The 27,811-nt window shown below is 42.5% G+C and overlaps 4 non-coding genes across 4 annotated transcripts; all 4 read right to left on the reverse strand.

Moving 5' to 3' along the window:
* Nucleotides 1–12,687: 12,687 nt before the first annotated feature.
* TRNAC-GCA (transfer RNA cysteine (anticodon GCA)) lies at nt 12,688–12,759 on the reverse strand. Its single transcript has one exon. It is a non-coding gene; the product is annotated as a tRNA-Cys (tRNA).
* A 7,325-nt stretch (nt 12,760–20,084) lies between these two features.
* On the reverse strand, nt 20,085–20,156 carry TRNAC-GCA (transfer RNA cysteine (anticodon GCA)). Its single transcript has one exon. It is a non-coding gene; the product is annotated as a tRNA-Cys (tRNA).
* Nucleotides 20,157–21,721: 1,565 nt separating this feature from the next.
* Nucleotides 21,722–21,793, reverse strand: TRNAC-GCA (transfer RNA cysteine (anticodon GCA)). The gene has a single exon. It is a non-coding gene; the product is annotated as a tRNA-Cys (tRNA).
* A 1,579-nt stretch (nt 21,794–23,372) lies between these two features.
* TRNAC-GCA (transfer RNA cysteine (anticodon GCA)) lies at nt 23,373–23,444 on the reverse strand. Its single transcript has one exon. It is a non-coding gene; the product is annotated as a tRNA-Cys (tRNA).
* Between the last annotated feature and the right edge of the window lie 4,367 nt (nt 23,445–27,811).

Below are 27,811 nucleotides of genomic sequence, written 5' to 3' on the forward strand. Positions count from 1 at the left end.
ATTTTCAAACTGGTCTCCTGTAGACGCAGTTGAAATGACGCAGTTTTGGGGCCTGGTCCTCCATATGGGGATACTGAAGAAGCCGGAAATTCGGCAATATTGGAATGTTGATATTTTATACAACACTCCAGTGTTCCGAATGGTCATGGCGCGGACGCGTTTTGAGGCCATCCACAAGTTTCTGCATTATACTGATAATGCAGCGTGTCCCGCACAAGATGACCCCAACTTTGACCGTCTGTTCAAAGTTCGGCCGGTCATTGAACACTTCAACAAAAAGTTTGCTGAAGTGTATGTGCCCCAAAGGGACATCTGCGTGGATGAGTCCTTGGTTCACTTCAAGGGAAGGCTGCGATTCCATCAATACCTGCCCAGTAAGAGGGCCAGGTACGGAATCAAACTCTATAAGTTGTGTGAGAGTACCTCAGGGTACACCCACAAATTTAGAGTTTACGAAGGGAAGGACACCCGGATTGAACTCCCTGAGTGTCCTCCTTTCCTGGGAGTGAGTGGGAAAATTGTGTGGGATTTGGTGCACCCACTGCTGGATAAAGGTTATCACCTCTACACTGATAACTTTTATACCAGCATCCCACTCTACAAATCCCTCTCTGAGCCACGTACCGCAGCCTGCGGTACTGTCGGCAAAAATCAGAGAGGCCTCCCGAAGACGCTACTTGGGCAGATACTCCGAAAAGGTGAGAGCAGAGCCCAATGTAGCGACCACCTGCTGGTGGTCAAGTACAAGGACAAGAGAGATGTCCATCTCTTGACCACCATACACGGTGATGGCAGTACCCTCTGCACTGTACGGGGTACCTCTACACAGGTCCTCAAACCGACATGTGTAGTGGGGTACAACAAAAAAATGGGGGGAGTTGATCTCTCCGATCAACTCCTCCAACCGTACAATGCATTGAGGAAGGCCAAGGTGTGGTACAAAAAGCTGGCCGTGCACATCGTCCAAATGGCAATGCTAAACGCATTCCTGCTGTCACAATGTGCATGCCCCAGCGATACGGAGTACCTTCATTTCCAGGAGGTAGTGGTTAAGGCCATGATGTTTGGCGCTCAGGAAGGAGCGGGCCCCAGTACTTCAGGAACTGAAGGTGCTCGTATTGTCCCAGGTCAGCATTTTCCGGGGGTGGTCCCGCCAACCCCAAGAAAAGGTAAGCCGCAAAAAAGGTGTTGAGTGTGTTACAAAAAAGGAATACACAGGGACACCACTTACCAGTGCGACACCTGCCCCGAAAAACCTGGCCTGTGCATGAAGGATTGCTTCAAATTGTACCACACCTCCATGCACTACTAATTTACATTAGATTAGTTGGGGCACATCTAGATTTGTTCATTGGGGGTCTAGTATCCAAAATGATGTCATATGTGGGTTTTTTCCTGTTTAGGCACATCAGGGACTCTGCAAATGGAACATGACGCCAGCAGACCATCAAAGTCTGCATTCCAAAACAACACTACTTCCCTATCGAGCCCCAACGTGTGCCTAAACAGTTTTTTCCCACATGTGGGGTACCAGAGTACCCAGGACAAATTGGACAACGACTTTTGGGGTCCAATTTCTCTTGTTACTCTTGGGAAAATTAAAAATTGGGGACTAAATGATCATTTATGTGGGAACAAAACAGGATTTTATATTTTCACGCCTGGGCATTATAATCTTTAGTGAAACACTTGGGGGTTCAAAGTGCTCACCACACATCTAGATAAGTTCCTTAGGGGGTCTAGTTTCCAAAATGGGGTCACTTATGGGGGGTTTCTACTGTTTAGGAACATCAAGGGCTCTGCAAATGGAACATGACGCCCGCAGACCATTCCATCAAAGTCTGCTTTCCAAAACGTCATTACTTCCCTTTCGAGCCCTGACGTGTGCCCAAACAGTAGTTTTCTCCCACATGTGGGGTATCAGGGTACTCAGGACAAATTGGAGAACAACTTTTGGGGTCCAATTTCTCCTGTTACTCTTGGGAAAATTAAAAATTGGGGACTAAATGATCATTTATGTGGGAACAAAACAGGATTTTATATTTTCACGCCTGGGCATTATAATCTTTAGTGAAACACTTGAGGGTTCAAAGTGCTCACCACACATCTAGATAAGTTCCTTAGGGGGTCTAGTTTCCAAAATGGGGTCACTTATGGGGGGTTTCTACTGTTTAGGAACATCAAGGGCTCTGCAAATGGAACATGACGCCCGCAGACCATTCCATCAAAGTCTGCTTTCCAAAACGTCATTACTTCCCTTTCGAGCCCTGACGTGTGCCCAAACAGTAGTTTTCTCCCACATGTGGGGTATCAGGGTACTCAGGACAAATTGGAGAACAACTTTTGGGGTCCAATTTCTCCTGTTACTCTTGGGAAAATTAAAAATTGGGGACTAAATGATCATTTATGTGGGAACAAAACAGGATTTTATATTTTCACGCCCGGGTGTTATAAACTTCTGTGAAGCCCTTGGGGGTTCAAAGTGCTCACCACACATCTAGATAAGTTCCTTAGGGGGTCTAGTTTCCAAAATGGGGTCACTTGTGGGGGGTTTCCACTGTTTAGGCACATCAGACGCTCGTCAAACGTGACATGGCGTCCGATCTCAATTCCAGCCAATTTTAGGTTGAAAAAGTCAAACGGGGCTCCTTCCCTTCTGAGCCCTGCCATGTGCCTAAACAGTGGTTCCCCCCCACATATTGGGTATCAGCGTACTAAGGACAAATTTGACAACAACCTTTGGGGTCCAATTTCTCCTGTTACCCTTGGGAAAACAAAATATTGGGGACTAAATGATCATGTTTGTGGAAAAAATATGATTTTTTATTTTCACGCCCGGGTGTTATAAACTTCTGTGAAGCCCTTGGGGGTTCAAAGTGGTCACCACACATCTAGATAAGTTCCTTAGGGGGTCTAGTTTCCAAAATGGGGTCACTTGTGGGGGGTTTCCACTGTTTAGGCACATCAGACGCTCATCAAACGTGACATGGCGTCCAATCTCAATTCCAGCCAATTTTAGGTTGAAAAAGTCAAACGGGGCTCCTTCCCTTCTGAGCCCTGCCATGTGCCTAAACAGTGGTTCCCCCCCACATATTGGGTATCAGCGTACTCAGGACAAATTTGACAACAACCTTTGGGGTCCAATTTCTCCTGTTACCCTTGGGAAAACAAAATATTGGGGACTAAATGATCATGTTTGTGGAAAAAATATGATTTTTTATTTTCACGCCCGGGTGTTATAAACTTCTGTGAAGCCCTTGGGGGTTCAAAGTGGTCACCACACATCTAGATAAGTTCCTTAGGTGGTCTAGTTTCCAAAATGGGGTCACTTGTGGGGGGTTTCCACTGTTTAGGCACATCAGATGCTCGTCAAACGTGACATGGCGTCCGATCTCAATTCCAGCCAATTTTAGGTTGAAAAAGTCAAACGGGGCTCCTTCCCTTGTGAGCCCTGCCATGTGCCTAAACAGTGGTTCCCCCCCACATATTGAGTATCAGCGTACTCAGGACAAATTTGACAACAACCTTTGGGGTCCAATTTCTCCTGTTACCCTTGGGAAAACACAATATTGGGGACTAAATGATCATGTTTGTGGAAAAAATATGATTTTTTATTTTCACGCCCGGGTGTTATAAACTTCTGTGAAGCCCTTGGGGGTTCAAAGTGGTCACCACACATCTAGATAAGTTCCTTAGGGGGTCTAGTTTCCAAAATGGGGTCACTTGTGGGGGGTTTCCACTGTTTAGGCACATCAGACGCTCATCAAACGTGACATGGCGTCCAATCTCAATTCCAGCCAATTTTAGGTTGAAAAAGTCAAACGGGGCTCCTTCCCTTCTGAGCCCTGCCATGTGCCTAAACAGTGGTTCCCCCCCACATATTGGGTATCAGCGTACTCAGGACAAATTTGACAACAACCTTTGGGGTCCAATTTCTCCTGTTACCCTTGGGAAAACAAAATATTGGGGACTAAATGATCATGTTTGTGGAAAAAATATGATTTTTTATTTTCACGCCCGGGTGTTATAAACTTCTGTGAAGCCCTTGGGGGTTCAAAGTGGTCACCACACATCTAGATAAGTTCCTTAGGTGGTCTAGTTTCCAAAATGGGGTCACTTGTGGGGGGTTTCCACTGTTTAGGCACATCAGATGCTCGTCAAACGTGACATGGCGTCCGATCTCAATTCCAGCCAATTTTAGGTTGAAAAAGTCAAACGGGGCTCCTTCCCTTCTGAGCCCTGCCATGTGCCTAAACAGTGGTTCCCCCCACATATTGGGTATCAGCATACTCAGGACAAATTTGACAACAACCTTTGGGGTCCAATTTCTCCTGTTACCCTTGGGAAAACAAAATATTGGGGACTGAATGATCATGTTTGTGGAAAAAATATGATTTTTTATTTTCACGCCCGGGTGTTATAAACTTCTGTGAAGCCCTTGGGGGTTCAAAGTGGTCACCACACATCTAGGTAAGTTCCTTAGGGGGTCTAGTTTCCAAAATGGGGTCACTTGTGGGGGGTTTCCACTGTTTACCCAAACAGTGGTTCCCCCCATATATTGGGTATCAGCGTACTCAGGACAAATTTGACAACTTTTGGGGTCCAATTTCTCCTGTTACCCTTGGGAAAATAAAAAAATTGTTGCTAAAATATTATTTTTGTGACTAAAAAGTTAAATGTTCATTTTTTCCTTCCACGTTGCTTCTGCTCCTGTGAAGCACCTGAAGGGTTAATAATCTTCTTGAATGTAGTTTTGAGTAGCTTCAGGGGTGCAGTTTTTAGAATGGTGTCACTTTTGGGTATTTTCTGCCATATAGACCCCTCAAAGTGACTTCAAATGTGAGGTGGTCCCTAAAAAAAATGGTTTTGTAAGTTTTGTTGTAAAAATTAGAAATCGCTTGTCAAATTTTAACCCTTATAACTTCCTAACAAAAAAAAATGTTGTTTCCCAAATTGTGCTGATGTAAAGTAGACATGTGGGAAATGTTATTTAGTAACTATTTTGTGTCACATATTTCTCTGTTTTAAGGGCATACAAATTCAAAGTTTGAAAATTGCAAAATTTTCAAAATTTTTGCCATATTTCTGTTTTTTTCATAAATAAACGCAAGTTATAGCGAAAATTTTTTACCACTAAAGTGAAGTACAATATGTCACGAGAAAACAATCTCAGAACCGCCTAGATCCGTTGAAGCGTTCCAGAGTTATAACCTCATAAAGGGACAGTGGTCAGAATTGTAAAAATTGGCCCGGTCATGAACGTGCAAACCACCCTTGGGGGTGAAGGGCTTAAAAGACCTAAACTTTTTTTTTTTCTCATAAAACCTGAAATCTATTTGCACAGTTTTATGTTGTTGTGCCTTTTTTTACATTGATATACATTTTTATTTGTTAAAAATAACAAACTAATACAACAAGTACAGAGAAACACTCAGTAATTTTTATATCACAAGTAAATTCTCAGTTTTATAGTCTTCCAATGTGCTTTATGTATCTTTTGTAGATTTCTTTACAGGCAAAATTTCTCAAACTTTTTGCTGCATTTCTTAAATAGTATTCATATAAAGAAAACATGAATTCAACTTCATACGGTTCTAAATCTAGTATAAATATATAGGTAGCAAAGCATGTATTTTTAATCTGTTGAAAATGTACCTTCAGGGTGCATTCAGAGTTGAACCAAGGACCTCTTGATCTGCAGTCAAATGCTCTACCACTGAGATATACCCCCTATATTTGAAAAATGCAAACGCTCAATTTTTTTTTTTCAACATGCAATCTGAAAAATGTTCAAATGCTCTACCACTAAGCTATGCCACCTATATTTGAAAAATGTAAACTCTTCTTTTTTAACATGAAACCTGACATTTTCTTCAGTTTATATATGGTTGTGTTTTTTTACTTCGATATGCATTTTTCTTTGTTAAAAATAATTAACTTTAGCAAAAAGTACAGAGGAACTCTCAGGAATTTTTATTTTACCAGTCAAATCTTAGTTTTAGAGTCTACCAATGTGCTTTAAGAAAGACAAAAACATGAATTCAACTTCACATGGTTCAAAAGCTTGCATAAATATGTAGGTAAGAAATCATGTACAGTATTATTAATCCATTGTAAATGCATTTTCAGGGGGCACTTGGAGTTAAACCAAAGATCTCTTGATCTGCAGTCTAACTGTCTACCACTGAGATATACCCCCTAATATTAACCCCTTCCTGACATCCGACGTACTATCCCGTCCACGGTACCCGGGCCCGTATGACCGTGGACGGGATAGTACGTCGGTCCCTTTAATGCGATACCGTGACCAAAGTCGCGGTGATCGCATTAAAATTCCGACGCCATCTCACCTTAGAAAAGATGGCGTCGGCATCCCGGGCTGCAATCCCGCCCCCCCGGCATCCAGAGCGCTGTGATTGGCTGTTCAATTCTGAACAGCCAATCGCAGCGTTTCTCATTGTTTCAGCCAATCAGCTTGGCTGAAACAATGATGTCCTAGGCGGGGATCGAGTACCGATGTATTCGATCCTAGAGCCGGTGCCTGGCAATGCCAGGCACCGGCAAAAAGCACCCGGATTGGCGCGATCGCCGATCTGATCGATCGCGCCAATCGCAGTGCACAGCGGCGCTATATCGCCGCTGTGCCCTGCCAGTACCGGCCAGGATCGGTGCTATATTAGCACCGATCGTGCTGGAGCCTGATGCAGGCCCAGCAGGGCCTGCAGGAGTTGGCTGGCGTGATCGATTAGATCGGCGATCGCGCCAACCACAGGGCACAGCTGCGGTCACCATGTGACCGCTCTGTGCCCTGCTGGTGACCTGGGCATGACCTGCCTAGTAATCGGAGCTGTGAGCTCCGATTCTAGGCAGTTGCCATGGTCACCAGGCAGATCAGGGATTGGTGGGATCGATGTAATCATTCGATCCCACCAATGACAGGTCACAGCAGCGATGTGACCGCTCTGTGACCTGCCCCCTGACCTGCCTCTGACCTGTCTGACCTGTCTGCAGGGGTCCTCACTCTAGCTGAGGATTCCTGCAGAGAGGTCGGACGCAGCAAGAGCTCCTGTGCTGGGTATTGTGGTGCCACAGCTTGTAGCATCACAATCCCTGCAGAAGAAAGAAGAAGAAGAAGAAGAAAGAAAACTACAATTGTAAGTGTTAATTGATCCCTGATCCCCTGCCCAATCTATCTTTATCCCCCCATCCCCCCTCCACCCCCCTCTTACCCCCCTTCAACCCCCTTTTACCCCCCTCCACCCCACTTTTGCGCCACCTCCGTGCGCAGCCGGCGAGCGTTGATCGGTGACGCAGTTCACCGATCAACACTCGCGCTCGCTTTTTTTCCTTAGCCCCCTTTGCGCCACTTCCGTTCACACATTCCGCAGCCGCAAAAGTTGGATAAGTGACACACGTCACTTATCCAAGCTTGTGCCTGCCGTTTTTCATTTTTTCACCCCCCTTTGTGCCACCTGACTACAACCCTAACTGTTGATCCCTGCCCAATCTATCTTCATCCATCTGCGGTACTGTCGGCAAAAATCAGAGAGGCCTCCCGAAGACGCTACTTGGGCAGATGCTCCGAAAAGGTGAGAGCAGAGCCCAATGTAGCAACCACCTGCTGGTGGTCAAGTACAAGGACAAGAGAGATGTCCATCTCTTGACCACCATACACGGTGATGGCAGTACCCTCTGCACTGTACGGGGTACCTCTACACAGGTCCTCAAACCGACATGTGTAGTGGGGTACAACAAAAAAATGGGGGGAGTTGATCTCTCCGATCAACTCCTCCAACCGTACAATGCATTGAGGAAGGCCAAGGTGTGGTACAAAAAGCTGGCCGTGCACATCGTCCAAATGGCAATGCTCAACGCATTCCTGCTGTCACAATGTGCATGCCCCAGCGATACGGAGTACCTTCATTTCCAGGAGGTAGTGGTTAAGGCCATGATGTTTGGCGCTCAGGAAGGAGCGGGCCCCAGTACTTCAGGAACTGAAGGTGCTCATATTGTCCCAGGTCAGCATTTTCCGGGGGTGGTCCCGCCAACCCCAAGAAAAGGTAAGCCGCAAAAAAGGTGTCGAGTGTGTTACAAAAAAGGAATACGCAGGGACACCACTTACCAGTGCGACACCTGCCCCGAAAAACCTGGCCTGTGCATGAAGGATTGCTTCAAATTGTACCACACCTCCATGCACTACTAATTTACATTAGATTAGTTGGGGGCACATCTAGATTTGTTCATTGGGGGTCTAGTATCCAAAATGATGTCATATGTGGGGTTTTTTCCTGTTTAGGCACATCAGGGACTCTGCAAATGGAACATGACGCCAGCAGACCATCAAAGTCTGCATTCCAAAACAACACTACTTCCCTATCGAGCTCCAACGTGTGCCTAAACAGTTTTTTCCCACATGTGGGGTACCAGAGTACCCAGGACAAATTGGACAACGACTTTTGGGGTCCAATTTCTCCTGTTACTCTTGGGAAAATTAAAAATTGGGGACTAAATGATCATTTATGTGGGAACAAAACAGGATTTTATATTTTCACGCCTGGGCACTATAATCTTTAGTGAAACACTTGGGGGTTCAAAGTGCTCACCACACATCTAGATAAGTTCCTTAGGGGGTCTAGTTTCCAAAATGGGGTCACTTATTGGGGGTTTCTACTGTTTAGGAACATCAAGGGCTCTGCAAATGGAACATGACGCCCGCAGACGATTCCATCTGTCTGCTTTCCAAAACGTCATTACTTCCCTTTCGAGCCCTGACGTGTGCCCAAACAGTAGTTTTCTCCCACATGTGGGGTATCAGGGTACTCAGGACAAATTGAACAACAACTTTTGGGGTCCAATTTCTCCTGTTACTCTTGGGAAAATTAAAAATTGGGGACTAAATGATCATTTATGTGGGAACAAAACAGGATTTTATATTTTCACGCCCGGGTGTTATAAACTTCTGTGAAGCCCTTGGGGGTTCAAAGTGCTCACCACACATCTAGATAAATTCCTTAGGGGGTCTAGTTTCCAAAATGGGGTCACTTGTGGGGGGTTTCCACTGTTTAGGCACATCAGACGCTCGTCAAACGTGACATGGCGTCCGATCTCAATTCCAGCCAATTTTAGGTTGAAAAAGTCAAACGGGGCTCCTTCCCTTCTGAGCCCTGCCATGTGCCTAAACAGTGGTTCCCCCCACATATTGAGTATCAGCGTACTCAGGACAAATTTGACAACAACCTTTGGGGTCCAATTTCTCCTGTTACCCTTGGGAAAACACAATATTGGGGACTAAATGATCATGTTTGTGGAAAAAATATGATTTTTTATTTTCACGCCCGGGTGTTATAAACTTCTGTGAAGCCCTTGGGGGTTCAAAGTGGTCACCACACATCTAGATAAGTTCCTTAGGGGGTCTAGTTTCCAAAATGGGGTCACTTGTGGGGGGTTTTCACTGTTTAGGCACATCAGACGCTCGTCAAACGTGACATGGCGTCCAATCTCAATTCCAGCCAATTTTAGGTTGAAAACGACAAACGGGGCTCCTTCCCTTCTGAGCCCTGCCATGTGCCTAAACAGTGGTTCCCCCCCACATATTGGGTAGCAGCGTACTCAGGACAAATTTGACAACAACCTTCGGGGTCCAATTTCTCCTGTTACCCTTGGGAAAACAAAATATTGGGGACTAAATGATCATGTTTGTGGAAAAAATATGATTTTTTATTTTCACGCCCGGGTATTATAAACTTCTGTGAAGCCCTTGGAGGTTCAAAGTGGTCACCACACATCTAGATAAGTTCCTTAGGGGGTCTAGTTTCCAAAATGGGGTCACTTGTGGGGGATTTCCACTGTTTAGGCACATCAGACGCTCATCAAACGTGACATGGCGTCCAATCTCAATTCCAGCCAATTTTAGGTTGAAAAAGTCAAACGGGGCTCCTTCCCTTCTGAGCCCTGCCATGTGCCTAAACAGTGGTTCCCCCCACATATTGGGTATCAGCATACTCAGGACAAATTTGACAACAACCTTTGGGGTCCAATTTCTCCTGTTACCCTTGGGAAAACAAAATATTGGGGACTAAATGATCATGTTTGTGGAAAAAATATGATTTTTTATTTTCACGCCCGGGTGTTATAAACTTCTGTGAAGCCCTTGGGGGTTCAAAGTGGTCACCACACATCTAGATAAGTTCCTTAGGGGGTCTAGTTTCCAAAATGGGGTCATCAGCATACTCAGGACAAATTTGACAACAACTTTTGGGGTCCAATTTCTCCTGTTACCCTTGGGAAAATAAAAAAATTGTTGCTAAAATATTATTTTTGTGACTAAAAAGTTAAATGTTCATTTTTTCCTTCCACGTTGCTTCTGCTCCTGTGAAGCACCTGAAGGGTTAATAATCTTCTTGAATGTAGTTTTGAGTAGCTTCAGGGGTGCAGTTTTTAGAATGGTGTCACTTTTGGGTATTTTCTGCCATATAGACCCCTCAAAGTGACTTCAAATGTGAGGTGGTCCCTAAAAAAAATGGTTTTGTAAGTTTTGTTGTAAAAATTAGAAATCGCTTGTCAAATTTTAACCCTTATAACTTCCTAACAAAAAAAAATGTTGTTTCCCAAATTATGCTGATGTAAAGTAGACATGTGGGAAATGTTATTTAGTAACTATTTTGTGTCACATATTTCTCTGTTTTAAGGGCATACAAATTCAAAGTTTGAAAATTGCAAAATTTTTGCCATATTTCTGTTTTTTTCATAAATAAACGCAAGTTATAGCAAAAAATTTTTACCACTAAAGTGAAGTACAATATGTCACGAGAAAACAATCTCGGAATCGCCTAGATCCGTTGAAGCGTTCCAGAGTTATAACCTCATAAAGGGACAGTGGTCAGAATTGTAAAAATTGGCCCGGTCATGAACGTGCAAACCACCCTTGGGGGTGAAGGGGTTAAAAGACCTAAACTTTTTTTTTTTCTCATAAAACCTGAAATCTATTTGCACAGTTTTATGTTGTTGTGCCTTTTTTTTACATTGATATACATTTTTATTTGTTAAAAATAACAAACTAATACAACAAGTACAGAGAAACACTCAGTAATTTTTATATCACAAGTAAATTCTCAGTTTTATAGTCTTCCAATGTGCTTTATGTATCTTTTGTAGATTTCTTTACAGGCAAAATTTCTCAAACTTTTTGCTGCATTTCTTAAATAGTATTCATATAAAGAAAACATGAATTCAACTTCATACGGTTCTAAATCTAGTATAAATATATAGGTAGCAAAGCATGTATTTTTAATCTGTTGAAAACGTACCTTCAGGGGGCACTCTACCACTGAGCTATACCCCCTATATTTGAAAAATGCAAACGCTCAATTTTTTTTTTCAACATGCAATCTGAAAAATGTTCAAATGCTCTACCACTAAGGCTGGTTTCACATTAGCGCTTTTTAAGCGCACGCACGGCCGAGGGTAGCTCCGCCCCCGAGCCGGCTCTCTGCCCGGCGTGCCCGCCCCTTGCTTGTAGCTCCACCTCCTAGCGCACAGCGGCGCCTGCGATCGGCGCACCCTATCTTTAGCATAGGGTGCGCAGATCGTGCGCAGGCCATGCACTAGTTGCGCTTTGACCTGCGCTGCGCACTTTTGACGGTGCGCCGTGCGCGCCAAAATCAAACTTTTAGGATTTTGGCGCGCACGGCGCACCGTCAAAAGTGTGAAGCACAGGACAAAGCGCAACTAGCGCACGGCCTGCGCACGATCTGCGCACCCTATGCTAAAGATAGGGTGCGCCAATCGCAGGCGCCGCTGTGCGCTAGGAGGCGGCGCTACAAGCAAGGGGCGGGCACGCCGGGCAGAGAGCCGGCTTGGGGGCGGAGCTACCCCCGGCCGTGCGTGCGCTTAAAAAGCGCTAATGTGAAACCAGCCTAAGCTATGCCACCTATATTTGAAAAATGTAAACTCTTCTTTTTTAACATGAAACCTGACATTTTCTTCAGTTTATATATGGTTGTGTTTTTTTTACTTCGATATGCATTTTTCTTTGTTAAAAATAATTAACTTTAGCAAAAAGTACAGAGGAACTCTCAGGAATTTTTATTTTACCAGTCAAATCTTAGTTTTAGAGTGTACCAATGTGCTTTAAGAAAGACAAAAACATGAATTCAACTTCACATGGTTCAAAAGCTTGCATAAATATGTAGGTAAGAAATCATGTACAGTATTATTAATCCATTGTAAACGCATTTTCAGGGGGCACTTGGAGTTAAACCAAAGATCTCTTGATCTCCAGTCTAACCGTCTACCACTGAGATATACCCCCTAATATTAAAAGACCTAAACTTTTTTTTTTTTCTCATAAAACCTGAAATCTATTTGCATTTTTATGTTGTTGTGCCTTTTTTTTACATTGATATACATTTTTATTTGTTAAAAATAACAAACTAATACAACAAGTACAGAGAAACACTCAGTAATTTTTATATCACAAGTAAATTCTCAGTTTTATAGTCTTCCAATGTGCTTTATGTATCTTTTGTAGATTTCTTTACAGGAAAAATTTCTCAAACTTTTTGCTGCATTTCTTAACTAGTATTCATATAAAGAAAACATGAAATCAACTTCATACGGTTCTAAATCTAGTATAAATATATAGGTAGCGAAGCATGTATTTGGGTAATCTGTCGAAAATGTACCTTCAGTGGGCACTTGGAGTTGAACCAAGGACCTCTTGATCTGCAGTCAAATGCTCTACCACTGAGATATACCCCCTATATTTGAAAAATGCAAACGCTCACTTTTTTTCCAACATGCATTGTGAAAAATGTTCAAATGCTCTACCACTAAGCTATGCCACCTATATTTGAAAAATGTAAACTCTTCTTTTTTAACATGAAACCTGAAATTTTCTTCAGTTTATATATGGTTGTGTTTTTTTACTTTGATATGCATTTTTCTTTGTTCAAAATAATTAACTTTAGCAAAAAGTACAGAGGAACTCTCAGGAATTTTTATTTTACCAGTCAAATCTTAGTTTTAGAGTCTACCAATGTGCTTTAAGAAAGCACAAAAACATGAATTCAACTTCACATGGTTCAAAAGCTTGCATAAATATGTAGGTAAGAAATCATGTACAGTATTATTAATCCATTGTAAACGCATCTTCAGGGGGCACTTGGAGTTAAACCAAAGATTTCTTGATCTGCAGTCTAACTGTCTACCACTGAGATATAGCCCCTAATATTAACCCCTTCCTGACATCAGACGTACTATCCCGTCCACGGTACCCGGGCCCGTATGACCGTGGACGGGATAGTACGTCTACCGCGATCAGCGGCGCCCACGTAGTGAGCGCCGCTGATCGCGGCCGGGTGTCAGCTGATTATCACAGCTGACACCCGGCACTATGTGTCAGGGGCGGTCACGGACCACCCCCGACATGTTAACCCCTTGCACACCGCGATCAAACATGATACCGGGAGTTAAAGGGAAGCATCGGCAGGGAGGGGGCTCCCTCCGTGCTTCCCTGAGCCCCCCACGGCAGCGCAATGTGCAGCGCTGCTGCGGGGGGCTCCTATCCTCCAGGCCCCAGAATCCAAGATGGCGACGGGGGCCTTCGGGGACCTGAGGAAGCTGGCTTCCTCAGTGCCTGCAAAGCGCAGGCTAGAGGAAGTCTTCTTCAATGCCTGTGACAGATTGCTGATCTGTCACAGTGATCTGTGATGTGACAGATCAGCGATCTGTCACAGGACAGTGATGTCCCACCTGGGACTATGTAATAAAGTAAAAAAAAAATTAAAAAAAAATGTAAAAATAAATTTAAAAAAAAATCGCCAAATAAATTAGAAAAAAAAAAAAAATATTCCCTCAATAAATCCATTTTTTGGAAATAATAATAAAAAAAAAAAACAATATAAGTACACATATTAGGTATTGCCGCGTCCGTAATGACCCGCCCTATAAAACTGTCCCATTAGTTAACCCTTTTAGCGAACCCCTTAAAAAATAAAAATAAAAAACGAAGCAAAAAATAATGATTTATTATCATACCGCCAAACAAAAAGTGTAATAACGCGCGATCAAAAAGACGCATATAAATATCCATGGTACCACTGAAAACGTCATCTTGTCCCGCAAAAAACGAGCCGCCACACAGCATCATCAGTGAAAAATAAAAAAGTTATAGCTCGCAGAATAAAGCGATGCAAAAATAATTATTTTTTATATAAAATAGTTTTCATTGCATAAAACCGACAAAAACATAAAAAAAGACCTAAATGAGGTATCGCTGTAACCGTACTACCCCAGAGAATTAAACCGCTTTATCAATTTTACCGCACGCAGAACGGTGTAAACGCACCCCCCCAAAAGAAATTCATGAAACGCTGGTTTTTGTTCATTCTGCGTCCCAAAAATAGGAATAAAAAGCGATCAAAAAATGTCACGTGCCCGAAAATGGTACCAATAAAAACATCAACTCGTCCCGCAAAAAATAAGACCTCACATGACTCAGTGGGTCAAAATACGGAAAAATTATAGTTCTCAAAATGTGGTGATGCAAAAACTATTTTACAATAAAAAGCGTCTTTTAGCGTGTGACAGCCGCCAAACATAAAAACCGCCATAAATAGTAAGTCAAACCCCCCGTTATCACCCCCTTAGTTAGGGAAAAATAATAAAACTAAAAAATAAGTATTTATCTCCATTTTCCCGTTAGGGTAAGGCTGTGTGCACACGCTGCGGATTAGGTGCGGATTCATCCGCGCGGATTTTTACCTGCGGATTGCTCTGCGGTTTTGTCCTGCGGTTTTTCATCTCCTCAATAGAGGAGATGGCAAACCGCAGGAGAATCCGCAGAAAGAATTGACATGTCAATTCTTTCTGCGGATTGAAAACCGCAGATAATCCGCGCGGAAAATTCCGCACCGTCTGCACTGTGGTTTTTGATTCCCATAGGGAATCATGGTACTGAACACCGCAGCAGAAACTGCTGCGGGTCCGCAGCAGCCAAAACCGCTGCGGAACCGCAGCAAAATCCGCAGCGTGTGCACACAGCCTTAGGGTTAGGGCTAGGGTTAGGGCTAGGGCTAGAGTTATAATTGGGGGTTTCCACTGTTTGGGCACATCAGGGGCTCTCCAAATGCAACATGGCATCTGATCTCAATTCCAGCCAATTCTGAGTTGAAAAAGTCAAATGGTGCTCCTTCCCTTCCAAGCTCTGCCATGCGCCCAAACAGTGTTTTACCCCCACATGTAGGGTATCAGCCTACTCAGGACAAATTGCAAAACAATTTTTGGGGTCCAATTTCTCCTGTTACCCTTAGGAAAATAAAAAATTGGGGGCAAAAATATCATTTTTGTGGAAAAAAATGATTTTTTTATTTTCACGTCCGAGTGTTATAAACTTCTGTGAAGCACTTGGGGGTTCAAAGTGCTCACCACACATCTAGATAAGTTCCGTGGGGGGTCTAGTGTCCAAAATGGGGTCACTTGTGGGGAGTTTCAATAGTTTAGGTACATCAGGGGCTCTCCAAACGCACATGACACCCGCAGACCATTCCTTCAAAGTCTGCATTCTAAAACGTCACTGCTTCCCTTCCGAGCCCCGATGTGTGTCCATACAGTAGTTTTCTCCCACATATGGGGTGTCAGCGTACTCAGGCCAAATTGGACAACAACTTTTGGGGGTCCAATTTCTCCTGTTACCCTTGGGAAAATGAAAAAATTGGGGACTAATTGATCATGTTTCTGGAAAAAATACTATTTTTTTATTTTCATGCCCTGGCATTATAAACTTCAGTGAAGCCCTTGGGGGTTCAAAGTGCTCACCTCACATCTAGATAAGTTCCTTAGTGGGTCTAGTTTTCAAAATGGGGTCATTTGTGGGGGGTTTCGACTGTTTAGGTACATTAGGGGCTCTCCAAAGGCAACATGACACCCGCAGACCATTCCATCAAAGTCTGCATTCCAAAACGTCACTACTTCCCTTCCGAGCCCCGACGTGTGCCCATACAGTAGTTTTCTCCCACATATGGGGTATCAGCATACTCAGAACAAATTGGACAACAACTTTTGGGGTCCAATTTCTCCTGATACCCTTGGGAAAATAAAAAATGGTGACTAAAAGATCATGTTTGTGGAAAAAATACGAATTATTTATTTTCACGCCCGGGCATTATAAACTTCTGTGAAGCACTGAGGGGTTCAAAGTGCTCACCACACATCTAGATAAGTTCCTTGGGGGGTCTAGTTTACAAAATGGTGTCATTTGTGGGGGGTTTCCACTGTTTAGGTACATTAGGGGCTCTCCAAAGGCAACATGACACCCGCAGACCATTCCATCAAAGTCTGCATTCCAAAACGTCACTACTTCCCTTCCGAGCCCCGACGTGTGCCCATACAGTAGTTTTCTCCCACATATGGGGTATCAGCATACTCAGGACAAATTGGACAACAACTTTTGGGGTCCAATTTCTCCTGGTACCCTTGGGAAAATAAAAAATGGTGACTAAAAGATCATGTATGTGGAAAAAATACGAATTATTTATTTTCACGCCCGGGCATTATAAACTTCTGTGAAGCACTGGGGGGGTCAAAGTGCTCACCACACATCTAGATAAGTTCCTTAGGGGGTCTAGTTTCCAAAATGGTGTCATTTGTGGGGGGTTTCCACTGTTTAGGTACATCAGGGGTTTTCCAATCGCGACATGGTGTCCGATCTCAATTCCAGCCAAAAACGTCATATGGCGCTGCTTCCCTTCCGAGCTCTGCCATGCGCCCAAATAGTGGTTTACCCCCACATGTGAGGTATCAGCGTACTCAGAACAAATTGCTCAATAACTTTTACGGTCCTGTTACCCTTGGAAAAATAAGAATTGAGGGTGAAAAGATCATGTTTGTGGAAAAATTATGATTTTTTAATTTCATGGCTTTATGTTATAAACTTCTGTGAAGCCCATGGGGGTTCAAAGTTCTCACCACACATCTAGATAAGTTCCTTAGGGCAGGGGTCCCCAACCGCCGGTCTGCGGCCCAGCACCGGGCCGTTGCAGTGCCCTTGCCGGTCCGCGGACACAAGGGGAGCCGGGGGGCGGTGCAGCAGCTGATACTCACCCTTCATCCCGCGGCGGCTTCATCCCGCGGCGGCTTCATCCAGCGCTGAGCGGTCACGTGCTACCGCTCATTTAAGGTCATGAATATGGACGCCACTCATCTCCCATAGGTGTGGCGTCCATATTCATGGACCTTAATGAGCGGTAGCACGTGACCGCTCCGCACAGGAAGGAAATGAAGCGCCACGAGATGCAGGGAAGTGCAGCGACGGGAAGGAAGTTCAGCGACGTGAGGGTAAGTATGATGGGGGAGGATGGGGGAGCCATAAATATAAGGGAGAGAGAGTGGGAGCGGAGCCATATACACAGGGGAGGGAGAATGGGAGCGGAGCCATATACACAGGAGGGAGAATGGGAGCGGAGCCATATACACAGGGGAGGGAGAATGGGAGCGGAGCCATATACACAGGGGAGGGAGAATGGGAGCGGAGCCATATACACAGGGGAGGGAGAATGGGAGCGGAGCCATATACACAGGGGAGGGAGAATGGGAGCGGAGCCATATACACAGGGGAGGGAGAATGGGAGCGGAGCCATATACACAGGGGAGGGAGAATGGGAGCGGAGCCATATACACAGGGGAGGGAGAATGGGAGCGGAGCCATATACACAGGGGAGGGAGAATGGGAGCGGAGCCATATACACGGGAGGGAGAGTGGAAGCAGAGCCATATATACAAGGGAGGGAGAGTGGGAGCGGAGCCATGTATACAAGGGAGGGAGAGTGGGAGCGGAGCCATGCATACAGGATGGGACAGGGGAGCCATGTATACAGGATAGAAGAGTGGGAGCAGAGCCATGCATACAGGATGGGAGGATGGGAGCAGAGCCATGTATACAGGATGGGAGAGTGGGCGCAGAGCCATGTATACAGGATGGGACAGGGGAGCCATGCATACAACAGGGGGAGCCACACAGAGCTGGACGGGGGGAACCATACATACATTTTCTGATGATTAGAAAATAATCTGCATGTACAGTACTCCAGTACAATTGTTCTTAAGTGCTCAATGCTCCATTTCCTTGTAGGTTCCAATCATCATTAGCAGTGACGGTCATCAGTAGAAGTAGCCCAGTGCTCCCACTGAAACAGAAACAAGCCAGGTGCTCCCACTCATTCAAAACCTATGGTGAGTTGAGTCACATTATAAATGTTATAATTAAATGTATGTATGCATTGCTAAACTACAACTGCGTCCATAGCCCCGCCCCCTTATGACAAAAGCCCCACCCCTGTCACACCTCCATCCCCGCCCTGCCGGGCCATGGAAGAATGGTCTTGGTTCAAGCCGGTCCTTGGTGCAAAAAAGGTTGGGGACCACTGCCTTAGGGGGTCTAGTTTCCAAAATGGTGTCATTTGTGGGGGATTTCCACTGTTTTGGTACATCAGGGGTTTTCCAAACGCGACATGTTCTCCGATCTCAATTCCAGCCAAAAACGTCAAATGGCGCTGCTTCCCTTCCGAGCTCTGCCATGCGCCCAAATAGTGGTTTACCCCTACATGTGGGGTATCAGCGTACTCAGGACAAATTGCACAATAACTTTTAGGGTCCTGTTACCCTTGGGAAAATAAAAATTGGGGTGAAAAGATCATTTTTGTGGAAAAAATATGATTTTTTAATTGTACCGCTGTACGTTATAAACTTCTGTAAAGTCCTTGTGGGTTCAAAGTTCTCACCACATATCTAGATAAGTTCCTTGGGGGGTCTAGTTTCCAAAATGGGGTCACTTGTAGGGGGTTTCCACTGTTTAGGTACATCAGGGACTCTCCAAACGTGACATGGCGTCCGATCTGAATTCCAGCCAATTTTGCATTGAAAAAGTCAAACGGCGCTCCTTCCATTCTGAGCTCTGCCATGCGCCGAAACAGTCGTTCCCCCCACAAATCAGGTATCAGCGTACTCAGGACAAATTGCACAATAACTTTTGCAGTCCAATTTTTCCTGTTACCCTTGGTAAAATAAAAAAAATTGAACCTGAAGTATTTTTTTTGTGAAAAAAAGTTAGATGTTCATTTCTTTTTAAATATTCAAAAAAATTCCTGTGACGCACCTAATGGGTTAATAAACTTCTTGAATGTGGTTTTGAGCACCTTAAGGGGTTCAGTTTTTAGAATGGTGTCACTTTTGGGTATTTTCTATCATATAGACCCCTCAAAGTGGCTTCAAATGTGATGTGGTCCTAAAAATAAAATGGTGTTGTAAAAATGAGAAATCGCTGGTCAACTTTTAACCCTTATAACTTCCAAACAAAAAAAAATTTTGGTTCCAAAATTGTGCTGATGTAAAGTAAACATGTGGGAAATGTTAGTTATAAAGTTTTTTGTGTGCTATATCTCTGTGATTTAAGGGCATAAAAATTCAAAGTTGGAAAATTGCGAAATTTTCAAAATTTTTGCCAAATTTCCATTTTTTTCACAAATAAACGCAAGTTATTTGAATGAAATTTTACCACTAACATGAAGTACAATATGTCATGAGAAAACAATGTCAGAATCACCAGGATCAAGGGAAGTGTTCCAGAGTTATGACCTCATAAAGGTACAGTGGTCAGAATTGTAAAAATTGGCCCGGTCATGAACGTGCAAACCACCCTTGGGGGTGAAGGGGTTAAAAGACCTAAACTCTTTTTTTTTTTTTTTCTCATAAAACCTGAAATCTATTTGCACAGTTTTATGCTGTTGTGCCTTTTTTTACATTGATATACATTTTTATTTGTTAAAAATAACAAACTAACACAAAAAAGTACAGAGAAACACTCAGTAATTTTTATATCACAAGTAAATTCTCAGTTTTATAGTCTTCCAATGTGCTTTATGTATCTTTTGTAGTTTTCTTTACAGGCAAAATTTCTCAAACTTTTTGCTGCATTTCTTAAATAGTATTCATATAAAGAAAACATGAATTCAACTTCATACGGTTCTAAATCTAGTATAAATATATAGGTAGCAAAGGATGTATTTTTAATATGTTGAAAATGTACCTTCAGGGGGCACGCGGAGTAGAACCAAGGACCTCTTGATCTGCAGTCAAATGCTCTACCACTGAGCTATACCCCCTATATTTGAAAAACGCAAACGCTCAATTTTTTTTTTTTTCAACATGCAATCTGAAAAATGTTCAAATGCTCTACCACTAAGCTATGCCACCTATATTTGAAAAATGTAAACTCTTCTTTTTTAACAAGAAACCTGAAATTTTCTTCAGTTTATATATGGTTGTGTTTTTTTACTTTGATATGCATTTTTCTTTGTTAAAAATAATTAACTTTAGCAAAAAGTACAGAGGAACTCTCAGGAATTTTTATTTTACCAGTCAAATCTTAGTTTTAGAGTCTACCAATGTGCTTTAAGAAAGACAAAAACATGAATTCAACTTCACATGGTTCAAAAGCTTGCATAAATATGTAGATAAGAAATCATGTACAGTATTATTAATCCATTGTAAACGCATCTTCAGGGGGCACTTGGAGTTACACCAAAGATCTCTTGATCTGCAGTCTAACTGTCTACCACTGAGATATAGCCCCTAATATTAAAAGACCTAAACTTTTTTTTTTTCTCATAAAACCTGAAATCTATTTGCAGTTTTATGTTGTGCCTTTTTTTACATTGATATACATTTTTATTTGTTAAAAATAACAAACTACCGTATATACTCGAATATAAGTCGCATTTTTCAGCCCCCTTTTTGGGCTGAAAAACACCCCCCTCGACTTATATTCGGGTCACGGTTCAATCTTACCTGGTCCCCGTCGTCTCCGCGTTCCCCGGTACTTGTCTGCGGTCCCCTGCAGCCTGTCAGTGTCCCGGCGGCGGCGGATGAGAGGGCCGTGGCGGCGTTGTTTCAAGTCGCTCTGTGCCGCTCTCTCCCGGCGCGTCTTCTGGCAGTGACGTACAGGGGGCGCGATGACGTGGATAGTACGCGCCCTCTGAGTCACTGAAGAGCCAGCGCAGAGGGACTGAAGAGCCGGTAATGCAGCATTTATGGGGCATAAGTTGTGCAGCATTTCAATATTTGGGCCACCATTAATCATGTGCAGCATTTATGGGGCATAAGTTGTGCAGCATTTCAATATTTGGGCCACCATTATTCATGTGCAGCATTTATGGGGCATAAGTTGTGCAGCATTTCAATATTTGGGCCACCATTATTCATGTGCAGCATTTATGGGGCATAAGTTGCGCAGCATTTCAATATTTTGGGCCACCATTATTCATTCTTATCTATTTTTATTTTTGAAATTTACCAGTATCTTCAGCAATTCCCACCCTAGACTTATACTCGAGTCAATAAGTTTTCCCAGGTTTTTGAGGCAAAATTAGGGGGGTCGACTTATACTCGGATCGACTTATACTCGAGTATATACGGTAATACAAAAAGTACAGAGAAACACTCAGTAATTTTTATATCACAAGCAAATTCTCAGTTTTATAGTCTTCCAATGTGCTTTATGTATCTTTTGTAGATTTCTGTACAGGCAAAATTTCTCAAACTTTTTGCTGCATTTCTTAAATAGTATTCATATAAAGAAAACATGAATTCAACTTCATACGGTTCTAAATCTAGTATAAATATATAGGTAGCAAAGCATGTATTTTTAATCTGTTGAAAATGTACCTTCAGGGGGCACTCAGAGTTGAACCAAGGACCTATTGACCTGCAGTCAAATGCTCTACCACTGAGCTATACCCCCTATATTTGAAATCCGCCAACGCTCAATTTTTTTTTTCAACATGCAATCTGAAAAATGTTCAAATGCTCTACCACTAAGCTATGCCACCTATATTTGAAAAATGTAAACTCTTCTTTTTTAAAAAGAAACCTGAAATTTTCTTCAGTTTATATATGGTTGTGTTTTTTTACTTTGATATGCATTTTTCTTTGTTAAAAATAATTAACTTTAGCAAAAAGTACAGAGGAACTCTCAGGAATTTTTATTTTACCAGTCAATTCTTAGTTTTAGAGTCTACCAATGTGCTTTAAGAAAGCACAAAAACATGAATTCAACTTCACATGGTTCAAAAGCTTGCATAAATATGTAGGTAAGAAATCATGTACAGTATTATTAATCCATTGTAAACGCATCTTCAGGGGGCACTTGGAGTTACACCAAAGATCTCTTGATCTGCAGTCTAACTGTCTACCACTGAGATATAGCCCCTAATATTAAAAGACCTAAACTTTTTTTTTTTCTCATAAAACCTGAAATCTATTTGCAGTTTTATGTTGTGCATTTTTTTACATTGATATACATTTTTATTTGTTAAAAATAACAAACTAATACAAAAAGTACAGAGAAACACTCAGTAATTTTTATATCACAAGCAAATTCTCAGTTTTATAGTTTTCCAATGTGCTTTATGTTAGTGGAAACTGAAAGGAAAAGAGCGCAATAGGGTCTTATCTGAGAAAATCGAGAAGTAAAACAATTAATTATACTCACCCTATGCAGGAGAGTAACAGGCATAAAGGAACAAGGTCAGCTTGCTGCACATCCAAATGACCACGCTGTGGCCATAAATCTTCAGATTCACCAGTAGGATTTTTTATGGATTAAATGTGCGCTGCCAGACCATCACTCCTCACAAGTTGTGTGCTTAATATATTTATTTCCCAACGCGTTTCGAAGTTAAAAACCTCTTCTTCAGGGGATGACATGTACAGACAGGTAAAGACATTGCCGGTTTTAAAGTCTACCAATGTCTACCAATGTGCTTTAAGAAAGCACAAAAACATGAATTCAACTTCACATGGATCAAAAGCTTGCATAAATATGTAGGTAAGAAATCATGTACAGTATTATTAATCCATTGTAAATGCATCTTCAGGGGGCACTTGGAGTTAAACCAAAGATCTCTTGATCTGCAGTCTAACTGTCTACCACTGAGATATACCCCCTAATATTAAAAGACCTAAACTTTTTTTTTTTTTCTCATTAAACCTGAAATCTATTTGCAGTTTTATGTTGTTGTGACTTTTTTACTTTGTTATTTTTAACAAATAAAAATGTATATCAAACTAATACAAAAAGTACAGAGAAACACTCGGGAATTTTTATTTCACAAGCAAATTCTCAGTTTTATAGTGTTCCAATGTGCTTTATGTATCTTTTGTACATTTCTTTACAGGCAAAATTTCTCAAACTTTTTGCTGCATTTCTTAAATAGTATTCATATAAAGAAAACATGAATTAAACTTGATACAGTTCTAAATCTAGTATAAATATATAGGTAGCAAAGGATGTATTTTTAATCTGTTGAAAATGTACCTTCAGGGGGCACTCGGAGTTGAATCAAGGACCTCTTGATCTGCAGTCAAATGCTCTACCACTAAGCTATGCCACCTATATTTGAAAAATGTAAACTCTTCTTTTTTAACATGAAACCTGAAATTTTTTTTTAGTTTATATATGGTTGTGTTTTTTACTTTGATATGCATTTTTCTTTGTTAAAAATAATTAACTTTAGCAAACAGTACAGAGGAACTCTCAGGAATTTTTATTTTACCAGTCAAATCTTAGTTTTAGAGTCTACCAATGTGCTTTAAGAAAGCACAAAAACATGAATTCAACTTCACATGGTTCAAACGCTTGCATAAATATGTAGGTAAGAAATCATGTACAGTATTATTAATCCATTGTAAACACATCTTCAGGGGGCACTTGGAGTTAAACCAAAGATCTCTTGATCTGCAGTCTAACTGTCTACCACTGAGAAATACCCCCTAATATTAAAAGACCTAAAGTTTTTTTTTTCTCATAAAACCTGAAATCTATTTGCACAGGTTTATGTTGTTGTGACTTTTTTACTTTGTTATTTTTAACAAATAAAAATGTATATCAAACTAATAGAAAAAGTGCAGAGAAATACTAAGGAATTTTTATTTCACAAGTAAATTCTCCGTTTTATAGTCTTCCAATGTGCTTTATGTATCTATTGTACATTTCTTTACAGGCAATACTGGATTCTCGTCTGGCTAGACGGAGACTCCAGTATTTGGTCAAGTGTAAGGGTTATGGCCAGGAGGACATTTCTTGGGTCTCTGCCTCTGATATTCATGCCGATAGATTGGTGCGTGCTTTTCATCGGGCCCATCCTGATCGTCCCGGTGGCGTGTATGAGAGTTCAGTGACCCCTTCTCAAGGGTGGGGACTGTTGTGAGCTCATTTTCAGGTTTGCCTCTGGCTTCTGGTGAAGTTAATGAAGCTGATCTAAATGGCAGAGACCGGCCACCTGAGGAAGAGGACTGTGATTGGACATCAGGATTTTCTGTTTGGATTTAAGGCAGCCGACTCCCTAGTTTCTTGCTGGTGATTTCTCCTGACTGTCACAACTGGTTTCCAGTTTGGTTCCTGCCTTCTTAAAGCTAAGTTTTCTCTGCTATTGTTCATATGAGTTTTCGTCTGGTTTACTTAGTTTTTGTGTTCAGCCAGCCCTGGCTGGGACTGGGCTGAATCCCCATTTTGTCTCTGATCAGTTGATCTCTTTTGTTCTGTCTTCAGAATATACCTGAGTGCTGATATAGGGAATTGAAGTCTAGCGACTTCAGGGCCTTTTTCTATCAGACGTGTTGGACATTTTTTGGCAGGGTTTTTTGCGTGATTGCAGACAGCAGCTTTTCTTTCCTGTCCTTTCTAGTTAGTGAGGGCCCCATCATTTGCTCGGCCTATCTTTCTATCTGTGTTTGTGTTTTCATCTTGTTTCACCGACAATACATGTTGGGGGCTGTCTATTGCTTTGTGGTCTGCTCTGGGGCAGTTTAGATTTTCCCTTTCTTTCTTTAGGCTTATTTAGTTCTCCGACCGTGACGAGGCATCTAGGACCACCGTAGGCACGCTCCACGGCTACTGCTAGCTGTGGGGATAGGATCAGGGGTCTGCAATCCGCTAGTTACCAACCTCTCCGGTTTTCTGGGCTTAGCTTGCTTTTTGTTTTTTCCTCCTCGGTGACTCATTCACAACAGAGACGGACTCTCGGTGATGATGTCCCATCTGAGATCGCGCTTGCGTGATACTCCTGACATGGACTTGTTGTGAGACTTCGCCTTGTCTCGGCATCTCCTGCGGCTACGCGGCGCCTCCGCCAGCTATTTGTCAGCTCGTATATAGGTACAGTGGGGCAAAAAAGTATTTAGTCAGTCAGCAATAGTGCAAGTTCCACCACTTAAAAAGATGAGAGGCATCTGTAATTTACATCATAGGTAGACCTCAACTATGGGAGACAAACTGAGAAAAAAAAATCCAGAAAATCACATTGTCTGTTTTTTTTCATTTTATTTGCATATTATGGTGGAAAATAAGTATTTGGTCAGAAACAAAATTTCATCTCAATACTTTGTGATATATCCTTTGTTGGCAATGACAGAGGTCAAAAGTTTTCTGTAAGTCTTCACAAGGTTGCCACACACTGTTGTTGGTATGTTGGCCCATTCCTCCATGCAGATCTCCTCTAGAGCAGTGATGTTTTTGGCTTTTCGCTTGGCAACACGGACTTTCAACTCCCTCCAAAGGTTTTCTATAGGGTTGAGATCTGGAGACTGGCTAGGCCACTTCAGGACCTTGAAATGCTTCTTACGAAGCCACTCCTTTGTTGCCCTGGCGGTGTGCTTTGGATCATTGTCATGTTGAAAGACCCAGCCACGTTTCATCATCAATGCCCTTGCTGATGGAAGGAGGTTTGCACTCAAAATCTCACGATACATGGCCCCATTCATTCTTTCATGTACCCGGATCAGTCGTCCTGGCCCCTTTGCAGAGAAACAGCCCCAAAGCATGATGTTTCCACCACCATGCTTTACAGTAGGTATGGTGTTTGATGGATGCAACTCAGTATTCTTTTTCCTCCAAACACGACAAGTTGTGTTTCTACCAAACAGTTCCAGTTTGGTTTCATCAGACCATAGGACATTCTCCCAAAACTCCTCTGGATCATCCAAATGCTCTCTAGCAAACTTCAGACGGGCCCGGACATGTACAGGCTTAAGCAGTGGGACACGTCTGGCACTGCAGGATCTGAGTCCATGGTGGCGTAGTGTGTTACTTATGGTAGGCCTTGTTACATTGGTCCCAGCTCTCTGCAGTTCATTCACTAGGTCCCCCCGCGTGGTTCTGGGATTTTTGCTCACCGTTCTTGTGATCATTCTGACCCCACGGGGTGGGATTTTGCGTGGAGCACCAGATCAAGGGAGATTATCAGTGGTCTTGTATGTCTTCCATTTTCTAATTATTGCTCCCACAGTTGATTTCTTCACTCCAAGCTGGTTGGCTATTGCAGATTCAGTCTTCCCAGCCTGGTGCAGGGCTACAATTTTGTTTCTGGTGTCCTTTGACAGCTCTTTGGTCTTCACCATAGTGGAGTTTGGAGTCAGACTGTTTGAGGGTGTGCACAGGTGTCTTTTTATACTGATAACAAGTTTAAACAGGTGCCATTACTACAGGTAATGAGTGGAGGAAAGAGGAGACTCTTAAAGAAGAAGTTACAGGTCTGTGAGAGGCAGAAATCTTGATTGCTTGTTTCTGACCAAATACTTATTTTCCACCATAATATGCAAATAAAAGGAAAAAAAAAAAAAACAGACAATGTGATTTTCTGGATTTTTTTTTCTCAGTTTGTCTCCCATAGTTGAGGTCTACCTATGATGTAAATTACAGACGCCTCTCATCTTTTTAAGTGGTGGAACTTGCACTATTGCTGACTGACTAAATACTTTTTTGCCCCACTGTATCTATGACAGCTATTTTGCCGTTTGCTCTGTAATGATTGTAGTGATTGGTCACACTTTGACGCTAATGGTGTATATCGCCTTCATTGGTTGGTACATATTGACCATGTTAAGAGAATGGGGATTGGTGAGACATTGTCATAGCAATGATGATGTTATGAGCTGATTGGGAGATTGCCCCACTTTTGATTATTTATGCCTCTTCTCCTATACTGATGTGACTTTTCAGATTTGTACAATTCTATACTGTTTTATACACTATATTATCTATTTTATACACTTTATGTCTTGTTTAAAATGTTATGTATGTATTTTGATATAGGGGCATTTCCATTGTGGTGATTGGTTTATCCACGCTATATGTGGTCTCTCCATTTGCCATTTGTTATACTTGATAAAGACCTTATGGTCAAAACGTTGTATCTACCACTGGCAGAATAAAGATATTTATTTCTTCACCTGGAGTGGATGCTGTTCCTCTTTCATCACTTGGTGACAGACTACATGTCTTGCCCTCTCAGTGTTCTCCCACATGGCTCTTCCCCCTTCAAGTTTTGGGTCTCTAAGCTGGATTCATGGCCAGTATGCATTGTAGGTGCTGGCTTGCCCTGCAGCTAGTGTATTATCAGAACGCGTCTTTAGTGAAGCAGGTGGTGTACTAACAGACCATCGCATGTGACTATCCTCCGATAACGTTGACCGGCTTACTTTTCTGAAAATGAACAAGGCCTGGATCTCGCAGGAATTTGCCAGTCCTGTTCCAGATTAAATAATTGGTTGGCAACAGTATCCAGGTCTCCTGTTGTGTTCATGTTTCTACCACCTGAACTGTAAGCCCTGGGCTCCAACACCACCAGTTACTGCTCAGAAGTGCCGTCTGTACAGTCAACACTTGCTCCTGTGTTATTGGGGTTCAGTCACATCAGCTGATCCCCTGCTGTGTGTCTGGCAATTTCTCCTGCTCTGACCACACTCACACTACTACAGATAT

The sequence above is a fragment of the Dendrobates tinctorius genome, unplaced genomic scaffold, assembly GCF_039654945.1.
Source record: "Dendrobates tinctorius isolate UK_male_01 unplaced genomic scaffold, ASM3965494v1 ptg000008l, whole genome shotgun sequence".
NCBI lineage: Eukaryota > Metazoa > Chordata > Amphibia > Anura > Dendrobatidae > Dendrobates > Dendrobates tinctorius.